Here is a 17,222-nt window from a genome sequence, read left to right as displayed (position 1 = left end):
CAGCCAATTATGACATTTTATACAAGGTATAATCTTTACGGAGTTATTGGCGTTCGGAAACTGACACTAATTTTACCAAGACATATTGAGTAATGTAGCACACCTATTTACAAGACTACAGCGAAGAAGTAGATCCCCGCTTGACGAAGGTTTACCCGAGATGGGCAAACTAGATCCAATGCACGTTAAAGTATTGCAAGAAAGAAATAATGAAGAGGCGCAAAAGTAAGGGTTATTGTCTGCATAAGACTAGTTGATTCTGGCAACAACAAATAATAAATGTCGGTAACTTGCCTAAATGAAGTATCTTTTTTAACAATATATGTTACGGATTAGCGTGGAGTTGCAGTGTAACTTAAACGGAGTACCCGAATTGGTGAATTTTTATTGTATTTCTGTAATAGATATGTTAATATTATTGACAGACAGTTTCGTTGTAGCACGAAAGAGGGGGGGAAAGGTGTTCAACGACTAACAACAGGTACATAATTCACTGCAAAGATTAACAGAGGCTTACAGGTTTTGGGAAGGAAACTCTCCCATACCATTCCAATATCTCGCACGGGCTTGTGATCAAACGAGAGAGAGAGCGAGAGTATATTAATCAATGTCAGAAATAGTAATACATGTATGCTGGTAACATTATACGTGCATAATTTTTAGAAACTGTTTAACAATATAGTTTTAATTTTCGTGGAACTTGAATTTTGATACAATCCTGGCTAGGTAAAAACTTAATCGGGATATAATACAAAACGTGGCCGACCTTCCCTTTGGAATTAATGTTTAGAATCCCGTTTTCAAACGAAAAGGAATAATAATAATAATAATAATAATAATATTTATTTGGGTTTCTGCACATTTACACCATATATATATATATATATATATATATATATATATATATATATATATATATATATATATATATATATATATATATATATATATATATATATATATAATGTGTAAGCGTGTGTAAATATATGTACATATGTATGTATATATATATATATATATATATATATATATATATATATATATATATATATATATATATATATATATATATATATATATACATATACATATATATATATTGTAATAGCCACAATGCCCTCTTAACTGTTACTGGACATCTCAACCACTTCAGTTTCTTGCTCTTGGATCTTAAGGCTTTGTAGTGACAAGCGTATCCCAAAAAGAAGCGAAGAATTCGAGAAGTTAAGATGGCATTGTGGCTAATATAGTTACATAGCTATCTGGTAAAAGTGACCAGTAGATTCTACATATATATATATATATATATATATATATATATATATATATATATATATATATATATATATATATATATATATATAATATATATATATATATATAGACACACTCATAGACATACATACATACAAAGTACAGCTAGGTTTCTGTGGGGATAAGAGCTGGAAGACCCAGACATACTTGGATGAGAACTGTGAGAAGGGAAGCTGGAGATGAGCGGAGATTTGTGGAGGATAAAGCATAAGAAAGACGCGAGTAGCGAAGCTCCGCAGAGGCCCTTTACGTCACACGGCGCTGAAAGCGATGGCGATGATAACGTACGTACAGTATGTGCTTGTGTTCCAACTTTCCGAATTCATGAAAGCTTGCTGGACTCTGCTTTTCTTTTTATTTTTGAAGAAATGAAAGATATTTTTTGAAGAAATAAGATTGTATTGGTTTTTCTCAGAGCGTCATTCTTAAGAAATATATATATATATATATATATATATATATATATATATATATATATATATATATATATATATATATATATACATATATATATATGTGTGTGTGTGTGTGTGTGTGTGTGTGTGTGTGTGTAATAAAGTTACCTTTTCGGAGGGTTCGTCCTTTACACGAAATTATTATTAATCAGTAGAATAAACCAGTATGAAACCAGCCAAAATCCATCACCATAATGAGCAAGCTTTCACAGAATAGAATGCAAGTATGCAAGATGTTCATAAATAAAATTCAGACAGGAGAAATATTAGTAAGGTACAGATAATGAAAGATAGACGAATGAAAAGATACATAACCACGTAAAGAAAGTCAACTGAACACTGATATATTTAATCACCTGAAGTGCTCATTTGTTACCTGCTGTTGTAGTGTACCCCGCTGTAATTTAGTGCATCTGCTTTAACACTTTAAGGAAATGTAAGTTTTCTCGCAGTGTCGATAGTTTTTTTTATGGCAACGTTTTTGAAGATAAATATTTCAGTTGCTTTTTCCTTATCAAATCTGACGTGGAAATTCACTCTCGAGCATTATTAATGGTTTTAGGGGGTAACGCTTGTCTGGTGGTAGTTATTAACTTCTAATAATTCACTCCTCAGTAGAATTTCAGCCATGACTTAAAGATCTTGAGGCAAAAATATTAGTCTCAGCATATTTTATTTACTTCTAATAACCGATTTTAAAGTCTGGATCCGGCTTTGAATTTAAGGCTTTTTATGGCACCTTCTTTCCTAAAGTATTGCACATTTTTTTATTATTGAACCCCCAAGTCAAACTCCAATCTTGAATCTAAAGGTTGACGAAGCAACACCTGACTGATACATGATTAATTTTTCCTAGCTTCATTAAGGAATTCAAGACTTTCGAAAGCTTGTCTGCAATGTTCTTTGCTAACCCGAATTTCAACAGCCTGCAATTGATCAACTTTTATCAGAGACCCGTGACCCCTAGTGCGCTTGCGTATCTTGCATCACCTCGGGGATTTTCTGGAAAGTGTCTTAAAGAACACACAATGCAGATAAAATCTCTTCTGTGATCACCTTCAAGCAGGCCAGAGCAAACTTACCAAGTAGGTATAATTTTTCAGGTTGTCTCCCAAAGTGCTATTCCTCTTTTTCCTCTCTTGTTTTTTCATTTTGATCTCCGAATATCATTAGGTGACAGGTACAACCAGCATTTACCAGCTGTCAAATATATATTTATGTGACAAGTAAGCAAGACAACAAAAACTTAGGGCGCTGCCCAAGATTGAAATATAATTACGATAATTCCAAACGTAATATCACTCGCGTCCAAATACCCAACGGGTGCTGCAGTGCCTTTTGAAATCATTAATTAAATTTACTTATAACTGTCATCTTTCAGAGAAAAACTTTTACCTACCAGATTTTCCTAAAACTTTTAAGTGCCATTAATCATTGTTGTAAATCTGGAGGCCTTGAGGCTGTAAAATGATACGCCGAGAAGCCGTGTGTAGGAAGTTTCAGGGTTGATTTTGTAATTCCGTTGTAGGTATGTAGTCTTGAAGTTTCTTGTATACATCAGGGAAGAACGTGCACAAATTTCACCTTCATTCAGGCACGCCTTGCGACCCATTCTGAAAAAGTACTAATTCTTTGAACAGAAACTTTCACAGTTGCATCCATGTGCCTCATGTTCGAGATAACTATAACGGTTTTTAAACCCAACATCATTGGATGCCGAGGATGATTTTATTAGTTTCTGTAAAATGACGTTACAGCAACTATGGTCATGTATGCTGAGCGTGATTAGGCAACATGAGAATTACTTGTTTCCACAGCCGCATCATATTTTTGTTCCTGAAAACTTTTTCTTTTTAACCTCTAAAGGAAATCAGTTGGATACAAAAACTATAGTTATGAACGAAGAAAACAGGCACAAAATATTTGAAGCACTTGCATAAAAGGGTCTTATTTAATTACAAGGAACAAACGAAAAAAAACCGTAAAAGTGATTTGACGGTCGGGCGAGCCTTGGAGGGGGAGGAGGAAGTGAGTGGCAACGGACGTCTCGATATGAAGTGACGAGGCGTTCGGTAAAGAATCGGAAAACGTGTTTCCTGTATTGGAAAAATAGGTGATAGACTCAACCTCCCGATTTGCCTCAGATTTCACACATCAGTGAAAAGGAGACGGCTGGCGGTTAGGGAAGGAGATGCGAGTGCGGCAGATTTTGATGCGATTGTTTGGTTGATGTCTGTAAATGTCAGATAAAATTGATTACGCGTGCGTCACGCGTAGAAATATTTTTTTAACGTTACAAAAAACAAGGAATATGAGAGAATCAAAACCATTGTCAAAGATTTTCTATATTCTTTTTCGAGATCTCTTCCAAAAGAACTTTTAGATTTTAAATAAAAAAAACTGGAATGGATTGCTGAAAGAAACTAAAATGCTTGAGAATCCTATGTACATACATCAATCCCACTGTTTATAGCCAAAAAGAGGGGGCGGTTAGAATTCACCATTAACCAGACCCCCGTGCTATAAAAGACATGCTATGAAGCTAAGCTTACCCATGTCACCCATATCACTCATCTTACTTGTCTTGTTATAATTAATAATAACAAAGGAAGCTCGAAAACCAAAATTCTGTCTAAGAGTAAGTAACGTGGGTCTGTCAGCTAACCTTCACATAGCGACGCTGAAGGGGATTTCCCAAGCGTCTTGAAACACCTGGTCATTCACATTCACCGAAACCCTTTGGCTGACTTAGGATCTGAATGAATGAATGAACGGCTCCATTGTGCGTTACTGCTCATAGTGTGTGCTCAAGTTATTACATCCAACACACCCCTTCTCCTGGTACCTCTCTCCCCTCCCCCCCCTCCCCCGATCCCCATCTCGTCCAGCGCCACAGACCTCTCCGACCCTTTCTCCAGAGACTGCAGTCCTGGATACTTTTCCCCCAGTCATTTGGTTTTCATTGGTATTGATCACACTTCACAGATATGTATTGAAATAAATCATCGTAACGACTGTCGGCATCGGTTATTTATGTTTTCAACAGTATGCGCTCGGAAGGCGCCCACATTCAACTGAATGTAAGCTTTCATACCACTCACCTTCGGACTATGGAATTCTCTGCTCTCTTCGGTACTTCCTGAACTATTCGTCACTTCTAGAACTTCTAGAGTGGAGTGTGTGAATGCATATATCTTGAGATACAGAGCTCATTTTGGGTAACAGTACCCATTGTTTTCTGCACCGCAGAAAAATCTCACATTAGTCATTCATTCGACTGGACAGGAAATATTATCCATTTCTTCTTATGAACAAAAAATAACCTCTATATAACAGGCAGTACGTGAAGCCTGGAATCATTCTTGTAGCAGAGGCTGCTGCTCTTTAGTATTTCAGCTGAATGAATAAGGCCCTAAAATGTCTAGGGTACACGAAAGAACTCGTGATATTTTGCCTGTGAGCAAGGTATCTCCGCTATATGCATTGCACCATTGCCACCATGAACTTTCCGAGGAGTACAAGAAACAAGTTTTAGAAAAATAAACATTTACAATATTATTCTTTAGAGATGATTTCAGACAGAGTTTTTGGAAATTTCTACGATTGTGCAAGCTTATTTAGAATGATATTAATGCTAAAAAATACAGGACTATTATATTAATTATACATTTGGAAAGAAAAAATACAAACAGCTGTAATTATACATTGGTTTAGACAGACCTTACAGAAAAATCTTGGTACTGACCAAGATTTAAACAATTATGAAGTATGCAAGTCCATTTGAAAATCCACCTCAGTTGCGTCTCACAGAACGTAATTAAAACTCGGTATTCGATGGCTGGAGACGAACAGGAACGGTACCGAAAAGGCTAGACAAAAGCAATTTGGCAGACATTGAATGAATGTCTATCAACGACCGAGAGAATAGAGTCGTCCCAGCTGAAACTACTGGTTCCTCATTAAAACAATGGCAATGTTTCAATTGCTTCGTGACGTTTAGGTGTTCAGTGGATAAAATTCAATGCAATTTCCGATATGCTGAGGCCTCGTTCATGGCGACCTTAGCTGTTGCCCCGCCTGACCATGCAATGGTCAATTAATCCCGATTTAACGAACCTCGTACGCCGCGATCAACCTGAAGAATTGCGACGACCGGAGCCATTAAGAAATCAGTCAGCGAGAAAGGATGGAAATACTTTTTAGAGGAAGACACATTATCTCGTAGTGTTGGGGAACCGTTGACCAAGTTCGAAATATTGCTTTAAAAAAAACCGGGTCATGTATTTATATTAAACAGAATAGCCAAATTCATGATTCTTTAGGCAGAGAAAGGTGGCAGTGAAGCAGTGTTGCACAATAAAATTTCACTGACGCAAGCAAGAGAGAGAGAGAGAGAGAGAGAGAAAGTTTGACAAGCCTGTGAGGATTTTACGTCTTTCAGAGAAAGATACCTTTGCAAAACTGAACTTGGTCGGTTTGTTCATAACAACTGGTATTCTTATACGCGTTATGTTTGCGCCATAAGCTTGAGAATGGAGCCGACAATAATGCTGCACAGAACGTACACCTGATTTCAGAATTTAGTCGTCAATTTCACGCGCAGAACGCACCACTGCATTGCAGAATCTAATTTCGCTCAGCGATTTTTTTTTTTCTTTTCCTTTTGCTCCTATTGTTACGAGGCTGCTTCAGTATGCGTCTATCCTATCACAGGGAATGTTTAAAAATAAATCCTCTTTGTTGTTGTTCGCCATGGCTTTAGATTGATTGTATATTGATTAAATGTAATCCGGCGTTTTTCGTTTTTAGATCTTTGTGCAAGAGATCGTTTGTTTATGGCGCTTTCAATAACAAACATCAGTATTTCAGTCGTGTCGTTTTCCATTATTTTACTTAAGGCAGATTTTTTTTCTGAAATTTTCTCCTCCGATCTTTGTACTTTACTTTAGGTCGATTGCCTTAAGATTTTAAAAAGCATGGAAGAATATTTGTATACTCGCGGTTTTAATCAGCTTCAAATGTGGTGAAAAGAATTAATGATAATGTTATTCCTTACAGGAACGCATCCAATTCAGTAATCAGATCATCGCCTTAAATTTAACGTTAAATTTTCATAGCGTTTGTATTCGTTAACAAAGACCTTTTACATGGAATGTAATACGACGATTTCCCCCCCTCTAGTGTTTCATTCAGTATTGTTACAAGCGCCTTTTCGGGCTGCAAAATAAACCTATCAAACTGTTTTCCGCTGTAGAATTCTTTGGCCGAAACATGTGTTATCAGCCAGAGCTTGTTTTCAATCCTGTGAAACTAAACCATGGCTCACCGTCCCTTTAAAGAGAGAGAGACGAGTCTGTTTGGATTATAAACCCCGCCATTTTTAAATGTCTCTTTGAGTAATAATGCTCTTGACTTTATCACATAAAATATCTCTTTAGCCAGAGTATTATATATATATTTTAACGATTTATTGATACTTCCGTAACATTTTTTATTATGAAGAAGCCTACAGTTTATAAATGCGAGGGGTTTATTTCCTTTAATAAATATTCTCGCTTTCATTTTTGCTTGTCTCAATATTCCTGACTTCATACTTTGGAGTGAAAGCATCAGAAATAAAAGACAGTTGACCTGAAGATGAAGGGTCGGTTAGAATCTTTCCGTCTTCCTCGCCCTGATATGAATCAGCCCACACATTCTTCCCCACCAGGAGATGAGCGCCCTAAAATTAATGCAGATGTTCCTGTCCTTCACTTTATTTGCATGTTACGGTTTCTTACCTGTTGCGAGTCGGAAACTGTGCATCAAGTACTGGTATTTGAAAAAGCATTTCCACGGTTATTCTTTATAGTCAATTTCAGACTTCATTGAGCTTAGTTTCATGGTGGCTGAGATGATTGCTATACTGCGGCATTCATGCAGGCTGAAACGGCAGTTTCCAATTTGCAGCGTTGCTACCTGTCTTTCATGGTCCTTCAAGTCTCGATTAATAATATATGAGGCATTGTCTAGTTTAATGCATCGTGCAAGGGTGCTTTGTTTTATGCACTTAATCTCCACTAAAGTTGGAGTACATTTTATTCCTAAGAAAAAAAAGTTTACCAATAAACATAACATCCATTGATTTTTCAGCTTTTAAATGCCCATTTTTTTATTAACAAGAAGAAGTCAGCTTCTTTTCGCGGGATATGGATGTGTTCCGTAATTGTCTTCCCCGACTTCGTCACCACTCGCGTTCATTCGGCACCTGTAGGACTTTGAGCGATTACAAATGTTATTTTCCATGTACGAATGGTCGCTGTTATACCCAGAACCCGTATTGCGTCGCTTGGTGACCGAAGTGGATGACCCGCTCTGTCCATCGGCCCTTGGTGATTGTCTTGTTGATCAGATCCTGATCTTAGGCGCTCCACGCCTCGAGTGGGAACATCAGTCATTCCAGGCTTCTCTTGTCAGCATCTATGCTTCGTTTATTTCCACTGAGTCTCTGTACGTGTTTGCCCTTTCGAGGAATGCTTCCCCATATGAAGAGAAAATCAGATATCCTGGTTTTGTGCCTTATTAAATAACTGATATATATTTAAGATATATATCATATTAGTTTAATATATATTTTAATATATATATATATATATATATATATATATATATATATATATATATATATATATATATATATATATATATATATCAGTTATTTAATATATATTTTAAAACATATATCAGTAAAATATATAACTCATATATTTTAAAATATATATTTTAAAACAGCTCTTAAAAACTGTACCTCGATTCTCTCTTCCATCATGATGGGTTTGTAGCTTGTTCTTCTAGTGAAAATGCCACAGCGACAATGATTTGTCATCCAGTTCATCCTTTGGTTTCATATCTAATCCATCCTACTGCAACTCACTCTCGCTCTCTCTCTCTCTTCCTATGCTCTCCCCTAAGGTCGTTCTTCTAAGGTCTTCCTGGAAGACTAAACACAGCATACAACCATGACGCATTCCACATTTTGTGGCGTAATGTTTGTCTGATTCGTTAACCTGCAGCTTCCCGTCCGCTTAAACCATTCACAGTTTTGAATTGTTCCGAAGAATGAAGACCACTTCAACTTTTCAGACTACCATCTTATAGCTTGAATGTTCACCAGCGCTACAGTATGCATGTGAAACTTGACCTAGCTCATCTATCTGACACCACTTCCTTAGGAAAAAAAAAAAAGTGTGGCTTCTGGAAAATGAGATTTTCTGAGGAGCCTTTTCCCTTCCTTGTGCCTCTTCTTCAATATTAGACAGTGACTTTTTTTACTTGTCACTCTTTCTAAGGCAATAAACATTCACGGAAAAGGCTTCCCCTTCCAAAGTTCTGCTCATGACTTCGCTATTATTCTCTGTGAACTTCAAAATTTTTTTTTAAACAACCCGCTATTGTTGTTGATGATGATGGCGGAACTTCTACTCTCTTCCCAATTTCAAGTGGTGTTTTCGGAGGCCCTGGCCCCTCCCTTACTCTTTCTCCTCTTTACCACTGACCTTTCAGCGTCAGTGACGTAGTAGTTGATGCCCTATAATCCCAGTTAATCAATTACCATTGAGCCTCTGTGTATATTTTTCAGTAGATACCTTTATTGATGATTTAACCCTGCACACGTGTTCTACCCGACATTTTCTTTCCTTGCTCTCTCTCACGAACTGTTCTTTTCCTCCTTTAACAGCATGTTCAGATAAAAATGAAGTAATTTAGGAAAGTTCAGTGCCGCGAGACACATTTTTTTTAACTATTTCGCCTTTAGTCAAATTCAAAACCACTATTTAGTGGACAACTCTTCTGCAACGCCTTTTTTAAAACCTCTTTTGTCTGTACCTTATACTCCGTATCTCTTTTGGCGGGTATTATTTCAGCGACTATTTTGTTGAAAAGAATTTATTACGCCAGTTTCCTATTTACTCTGGTTGGTTGGCTTATGCCAGCCTGGGTCCTTGCCTAAAGGTGTCTCGTAAGTGCGGTAAGATTTTAAAAGAAATAAAGAGGCCTAGTGTAGGCATCTGGCCTTAGCAACCAACCAGTAAAATGATCCTTCTGTTGAGGCCTTCGTTCCCAGTTGTTTCGCTTTGTGAACTCCTTGAAATTTAAGCTATAAGTTACAGCCAAGCAGTGGAGCACTTTCAAAGCTAAAGGCGCAACTAGAAGAAAACCCCACGGTTGCCCTTTGAAGTATTAGCTACAGAGGTTGGACAGTAGTAAGGAAGAACCTTCCAGTTATTCCGTTTCAGGGACTGTTTCCTTCCTTCAACGGGCAACCAATGGAATGTTCTCTTGAATTCTCGTTTCCCTTATTCATTTAGCATTCCATCTTAAAACAGGTTGGTGGTTTCCTACTGTCATTCGACCCTACTCTATTTGCTTCCCTCTTCTTTTTCTTTCGAGCTTGCGATTCATTTTGTTTACCTCGCCAGTGTCATTGGTCTGCCTGAAAATAGAAACAATTACTCATTGGCTACAAAATGGTAGATGTGGGTTTATTTTGATCTGTCACATTAAAAGCAGTATTTATTATGTGCTTACAGTGGAAAGAGAATCTTCTTCGCAGTTTGCACTCTTTACAAGGACTGTTAGGACCCCTGTGAATGCGGAGGAGCTGCTCGAAAGACAAGACCATGTGGCATTCAAAGAGCGCATCTAGGTTATTGGAGGCAGTCTGATTTAGGCCTTGACAAGATTTTACCAGAACACCTTATTTATTTATTCCCAAAACTATTTCAACGGACAAGTTACAACGAAGAGCTCCATTTGCTTTAAAGCGAAAACTGTACATTCTACGAAAGGTAGCTAGTTATAGGGCAACATTGTCACTACATTGGCTAGTTGCCTTTGTTAAACTTACGCCATCTATTGTGACATTTGACCCTTAATAAGGAAATTGAGACCGGCAGCTTTAATTTTGAAGGGAACAATCGCAGATTCATTAGAAGAATGGAACCAGACGAGGAATTGCAAATCTACATGCCACCGCTGTCCTGTAGGAATTTTACGAGAAGTAATAATCTATTAAACTGTTATTATCTCGTTTAAAGCGCGTTATTTTGTCGATAAATAATTTTCGAAATTCAACTGTTAGCATATGCAATGCCATTTTGTGTATAGATTTAAATGAATTGCATTGCAATTCATGGCAAAACTGGCTTTATTCTTCGTTGCCCAATAGCAACTCAGAACTCAGAAGGTGTCAGGCAGTGCCAGGGGCTCTCTTTAACATGGCCGTACCTTAGAAATTCATTGCGAAATGGAACGGTGAGATGGTGAAATGATTCACACTGAAAAGAAATCTCATAACAATTATAAACACCATGTTGTAAATGCACACGTCGCATTTGCGATACATTCCATTTTGATCCGCTTTATCCCAGTCTAAAATGACCTATCAGCTGACAAGATCACATACACCGGATTGCACAGTTATCTACCGTAAGTAGTTTAAGGTCACTACAGCTTTTCGTTTATTTATCGTGCATGTCAAAATAACATAACTAATCGTCATATCCTTCAGCAAAAATCAACTGTCTGCAAAGGATTGAATCTCTTTCGCATGACACGTCGTGCGCCAGTGCGGCCTCTGGAAGAGGATTGGGGGGCGATCGATGCTCTTTTGTTTACGCTCATTTCTTCACACTACGCAAGTGCGAAAGCTTATGACTTTTGGCAGCAGTGTCAGTCAGTAGGTGTTGTGATGACGGACGTGGTTGTAGATGTAGCTGCCGTGAAAATGCATTTATGAATAAGTGTTTATCGTGAGGTACCTAATTACTGAGCATTCGGAAGCCCGCGTACCAACTCTCCGCGCCCAAGGTAATACCTGTTCCCTTCAGGAGGAAGCGATTAGTTTAAAGTCATGAATTGTTTTTGTGGTTTTTAGTCGTCCCAGAATTTCTCTTTTGGGAAACTCTTTCGTGTGACACAGATTTCGAAGTCTCGGGAGAAGACACACCTTCCCTGTCTCGTCATGTCTAAACGATTCTCCTCCCCAACCTAACATCTAGTAATCATAGGCACATACTACGTCATTTAACTACCGGTTCATTGGTAGGTGAGAGAATGAAGTCAAGAACACTTCAGTTGGGTCATGGTGGTGGTGGTGGTGTCTGATGGGGTCGTTGGTGCTGGAATTGCCTACAGGGTAGTAGCTTAGGGTTGCTTATTCCGAGTTTGGGTTTTAAGGTCAGCATTTGAGGCAGGCTTGATTTTGTTCGTGTTTTCAGCACAAGGAATAGTTTGCAAATGCGATAGGCTAATAATACTTGTAGCCTAACTAGTTGACTTCTTGTCTGCATTGGAGGTTAGCCCGCCTAATCTACAGCATAACTCAGATTGATGTAAGTGTAGCATATAATTAATAGTTTTTCATTGAGTACAGAAGGAATTGAGGGTAGAACCAGGTGGAAATTCATGTGGATATAAACTAAGCTGTATAGTATCTTGACAACACCTCTGTCTAGGTTGGGTTAGGCTAGGTAAGTGCCCTTGCTATCTTACTGCAACACAAATTCAGTTTATTTTCAATTAATTTTCCATCAAGAAAGAATGTATGTTTGATAGCCTACTATTATTATTCGTGACCTAATTGTGAATTATTATCATAGTCAAAGATACGGCCCCTAACAATCAGAGGGCTAGACAGGAAATGGGGGATGTGGTGAGCATCACCAAGGGGGCAACAGTTGGAGTTGCTAAGACTAAATTTCTGGCTGTTGCTTTAGGAATTAGGTAGACTTTAACCGCAGATATCAACTTGACATTAAAAGTCAAATAGGCAAAAACCCTGTTCTCACCCACTGGGATCCCCTTAAACTTAGTAAAAAGATGTATGTTAAAGTACCATTTGGAATTTGGAAACAAAGATCTCTTGACAATGAGTGCAGGTGTGCTAACTTTCATGAGCATCATCCAGCCATTCCGTCATGGTTTGAGGATGTATTATAGTGTTTTATGAGGTGATATGAATAAATACCAAGTACAGTATTCATACCATTCTTTGTGTGTGTGGTAGAAATGGAAGTCTGAAATTAATTCAGTTATTTCATAAGATATAGCCCATGTTGTTTTCAAAGTTCCTGCCATGTTCCACCAACTTCATATCAACTCAGGAAAAATAAAGATGCAGAAACAAACTTAGCTCCTTGTGTTGTATAGGCTAGCAGTGATGTTCAGGTCCATTTTATTTGGGAGCTACAAAAGCGTTCTCATGTCATATGAAGCTTGAGAATTTTTTGGTGCCAGGAGGTCACAAGAGGTGATTTTCTTGCCAAAGTGTTATTTGTTTGATTTTGCTCTAGTTTTTTGTAAAAATATGAAGTGTAATCTAGAACCAGAATCAGCTATGAAATTGAAAATTGCATAAAATTAGAGTTCTTTAGTCATAGATTTTAGCATTTGAGAAAACATTTTTGGGTTTATGGTTTTATTGCTTGTGTAGTCTTGGCGCTTATTGCACTTGGGTTGATGCTTTACAATTCCCATTTATGTACCTGGAAGCTTTTATTTGTGATAATAGGATCACCATAATGATGAATTTGTCTTTTCTTGAACTATTACCAGATATGCTAAAAATTATTCCTCAAGTCCAAAAGACTATAATTTTATTATTTTATTTAATGGCTTAGGCTATCTTTGTATATCATTAGAGACACTTTCTAAACCTATATACAAAAGGGGGGAAGTTGTAGGGATTTCAGCATTGATACATGATTAACCACGATGAATGATAGCGTGTCAAGTGTGTGTTAACATGATCATCCAAGTACACTTTATGTGAAAGTATTTGTATTTTATTTTTTTATTCTAATTCGAAAGTTATACCTTTTCTCAAACCTGAGGTATTTTGAACCATTTTTAGCACTTGTACCTCACTTGCAATTTATATACTGTACTGTATTCTGAGTGTTGTTTGATTAAGGTTACAGCAAAGTATCGTCATGTTTCTTTTGCTTCAATAAGTGATGGAAAAGACATGGGTGCTGTGTAACAATGCCTCCCATGTTTATTAATTTCTCAAACCTTATCATAGATTTTCACTTCAAGACTGCCTTTATGAAAAACGAAATTAGAATAGTGCAGGGTTACTGGAGTATATCATACTGTAGGCTGATAGGAGTTAGATGATGGGCATTGTGGTTTGATTTAACTTGCTTGTTTAACATTTTGTGGGACTTAGGTTGTATATTAGGACTGGACTTTTGTATGCTAATTTGCCAGTTAAATCCATTCAGACAAACATGTGTTACCTTACACTGTGAACAGTAACAGTACTAGGCTATATGGGATAATTTGTCCATCTCCTTACATACACTTTAGAACTTGTAGGTAGCTAGTGCTGTCACAGTACCTCACATGTTGCATTGTGTGCATTACCAAAGGGCATTTGCAACATCCTTTCAGATCATTGCTTCACCTTATGTTTAACCTTTTCCATTACTCCCATTCCTGCTGTCTTTCTTTAACATTTCTGTGTAACCTCTCTAACTGTTATTTAAATTAAGAGTTTTCTCAAAGTTCTACCTTGAGATCTTTTTTTGTCTCCATTATTCACTGGATCTCTCTTATTTTACTGTCCAACCACTCCAGCTCCCTCTTTTCACTGTCTGAAGTGCCTAGGCTAATGGCCAAAAGTGTCTCAGTGCTTGGCTTTAGAGCCAAAATTGTTTTAGCAAAACAGTGCAGACTAGACCAAAACCAAATTTTTTGCATCTCATTGCCTTTTGTTCAGTAACCGGTTTCATTGAATAATTGATGGAATATTTACCAAGTTTTAATGATATAAAAATGCAATTGTATACAAGTATTGACCAGAATGGATGTTGCACTAAAACATAGTCACAGCCTGTCAAATCTTGAAAGCCAGTATTTTTCCTTTGACCAAGGTCTGTATGGGTTATTATGTATGTGAATAGACTATTTTTCAGGTAGAGCAGATATTTGATGTATCAGGTTAGATTTTTTTCATTTGCATAAAATTATAAAATTATCAGAATAATGTAGTTATGTGCTGAATGCTGCAGGAAAAATTGGTCATCAGACAATTGTGGTAATTACCTTTGCTATGTAGGTAGTCTGACAAAACTGTTAAGATATCCAAAGGATAGGACAGGTACCAGTGAGCAGTATATAGCAAATAGATGAATGCTATACAATATTTCTCAAGGAAATTCTTAGTGTGAAAACTGTACTTGTGTCAAAATTCATTCCATAAAAGGAAGTCTTATTTGTTATCCGTAGGTAATAAAAGTCTATGATTATCAGCAGAAATATTGAGACCAGCAAAAATGTAGAAATTATTTACTCTACTGTACTAGGAAGTCTTGAGTGTTGATGTCATGATATCTGCAGGAGTTCTCTCATTATCCAACTTCATTTAAAATGTGCAGTTTATGTTTTAGTCTTTTTGTTTTAATAGTTGCTAATCTAAGTGCTGAAACAGATATCAGTAATCTTGAGTTTTGGAGGGAACAGGAAGTAGATATGAAAATTTTGCACACCTGCAGTGTTGGGGGGCTTGCTGTATATGTACTATTTCATATTTCATTTTCACCTCAGAAAATGCTCTTCATTGTTAAAGCCAGTTTATTTTCTTTATTTTTTATGTAAGAAATCTACTATGTATAGGTATGGTTGAGTGACTAGTCACTCATGGAAGGGAGAGTATAATAGTTGATACCACAGTACAGTATATATATTGTGAGGCGTACATGTTCAAGAAACAAGAAATTATATGTCAGGCAATAAAAACTAGTAGTACAGAGAATAGAAAGGGTGTTAGTAACATCACCTTGAATACCAACATTCTTAGTTTTTTTTTTTTTATGTCATTTGCCATGCACACTTGTATTCTTTTACTAGCCTATATTCACATGTAACCTATCATGCATATACTCACATTTAGGCTAATGCATTTGCAATGCTGTTTCTAGTAAATCAGTATTTTTTTGTATATGCAAAAGTGAATTGATAAGCATTGTGCACACCTATTTGCATTAAAAAACAACTGCAATGGTAATCCTCCTGTTCACTGTTAAACACTTGACTTTTTTTAAAGTATTCACTTGGTCCTTGAAGTGGCTTATTTTTACTTGCCATTCTTGAAATGGTTATTACATAAACTAAATCCTTTTACAGACTGGAATACCATGTATTGTCTAGTTCCTAAATATAGCCTAAGTGCAACTCTAGCTCTTAAATCATGGTTAGCAAGGGTTTACTATGCAGTAAATGCACCGCTTTAGAATATTGCTTTGTTTTAGTGATAATTAGTGAGTCATAATTATGAATGAACTTATATTATTGAAGTGATGATTGTAACAGATCCAAAACCTGGATGTTTGTTTTGTTTTTGATATTGTTTTCATGTTTTGTAATATTTCAAGTACGTTTTACAAATTTTTTAATGTGAATATTCATTACTATTGATTGTGCAGTGTAATCACTACTTGTTCCTACTGAAAGATAAGTCATCACATTTTGTGTACGCTTATCCTTCAGCATGAGTTGAAAGGATATCCCTACATAAAAGCAGTGGTATATACACCTAGGGAAAAATACACAAAAAAATTTTTTGATTTGTCATATTTTAGTATATTGTTGTTAGGCTAATTGCAAAAATCAATTCAGTAGTTGGTACCCATCTTCTAAAGGAAAGCTGTTTTTAAGTACATTATCATGCAGGTATGATGTTGACATCATCATCATAATCTTCGGTAAACAGTTGTCATGATTTTAAATACCCTGTAGAGTAGTTAATTTGTGTATACTATATTAAGTATTGGGTAATTAAATGGTAGACAGTGTTAATCATGGATCTGGAGGAATAGCAGGTTCCTGGATGGTATTAAAGTCATCCAGCTTTCTGGCGGTGATTTGGTAACTGAATCAGAGATAGGTGGAATTACCATGCTCCAAAGCTTGTCGCAGTTTGCCTTGAACCACTTTGCTTGATAATTACATTCTTTTTAAATGTCCACATCGTACTTTACATTCTTTGACAAAGAATATTACTTAATGGAAGAACTATACACTGTCCTTTCAGGACAGAACTACAACTGTGCTACTTGCTGTCTGATGGGGTTCTAGCTTACAATGCCTATTTATATTTGTATTGTGCAAAATTTTAAAGTTAGGCAGTTCTTTCTTATAGGTTTCCCTTTATTTGTACAGTTACAATATTTATGTTTGTAGCATTTAAGCCAAATTGGATGAAAATTTTGAGTCTATGTCCTAAGGTTGCTATATATCCTTTGACCTTTTTAGACTTCTCATTAGAAATCTGCCCAGATCTCAGGGCACACTGAGCCTTCCACAGAGTGTTAATTCTTGAGAAAACTTGAAGATGGTTTGTGTTGCAATGGAAATACCACTTAAATAGTCAGAGATCCATCAGTGTCTACATTTTACTCACAGACTCAA

General features: G+C 36.6%; 1 protein-coding gene across 12 annotated transcripts in view; it reads left to right on the top strand.

Annotated features, from left to right (window-relative positions):
* The window catches only part of PKD (serine/threonine-protein kinase D3), a 273,053-nt gene that overhangs the window by 53,348 nt on the left and 202,483 nt on the right, over positions 1–17,222 (top strand). For 3 of the 12 annotated variants that reach the window (XM_067119869.1, XM_067119824.1, XM_067119800.1), the window contains exon 1: positions 11,460–11,618. The exons of 4 other annotated variants lie outside the window; for them this stretch is intronic. The gene's annotated coding sequence lies outside the window, so the exon portion shown is untranslated. Of the gene's footprint in view, positions 1–11,459; positions 11,853–17,222 lie in introns of those variants that run through there. 5 more of the 12 variants (XM_067119853.1, XM_067119837.1, XM_067119888.1 and 2 more) reach the window with 5 other exon arrangements.

The sequence above is a fragment of the Macrobrachium rosenbergii genome, chromosome 2 (assembly GCF_040412425.1).
Source record: "Macrobrachium rosenbergii isolate ZJJX-2024 chromosome 2, ASM4041242v1, whole genome shotgun sequence".
Lineage (NCBI taxonomy): Eukaryota > Metazoa > Arthropoda > Malacostraca > Decapoda > Palaemonidae > Macrobrachium > Macrobrachium rosenbergii.
This window is presented reverse-complemented; position numbering and strand designations above follow the sequence as displayed.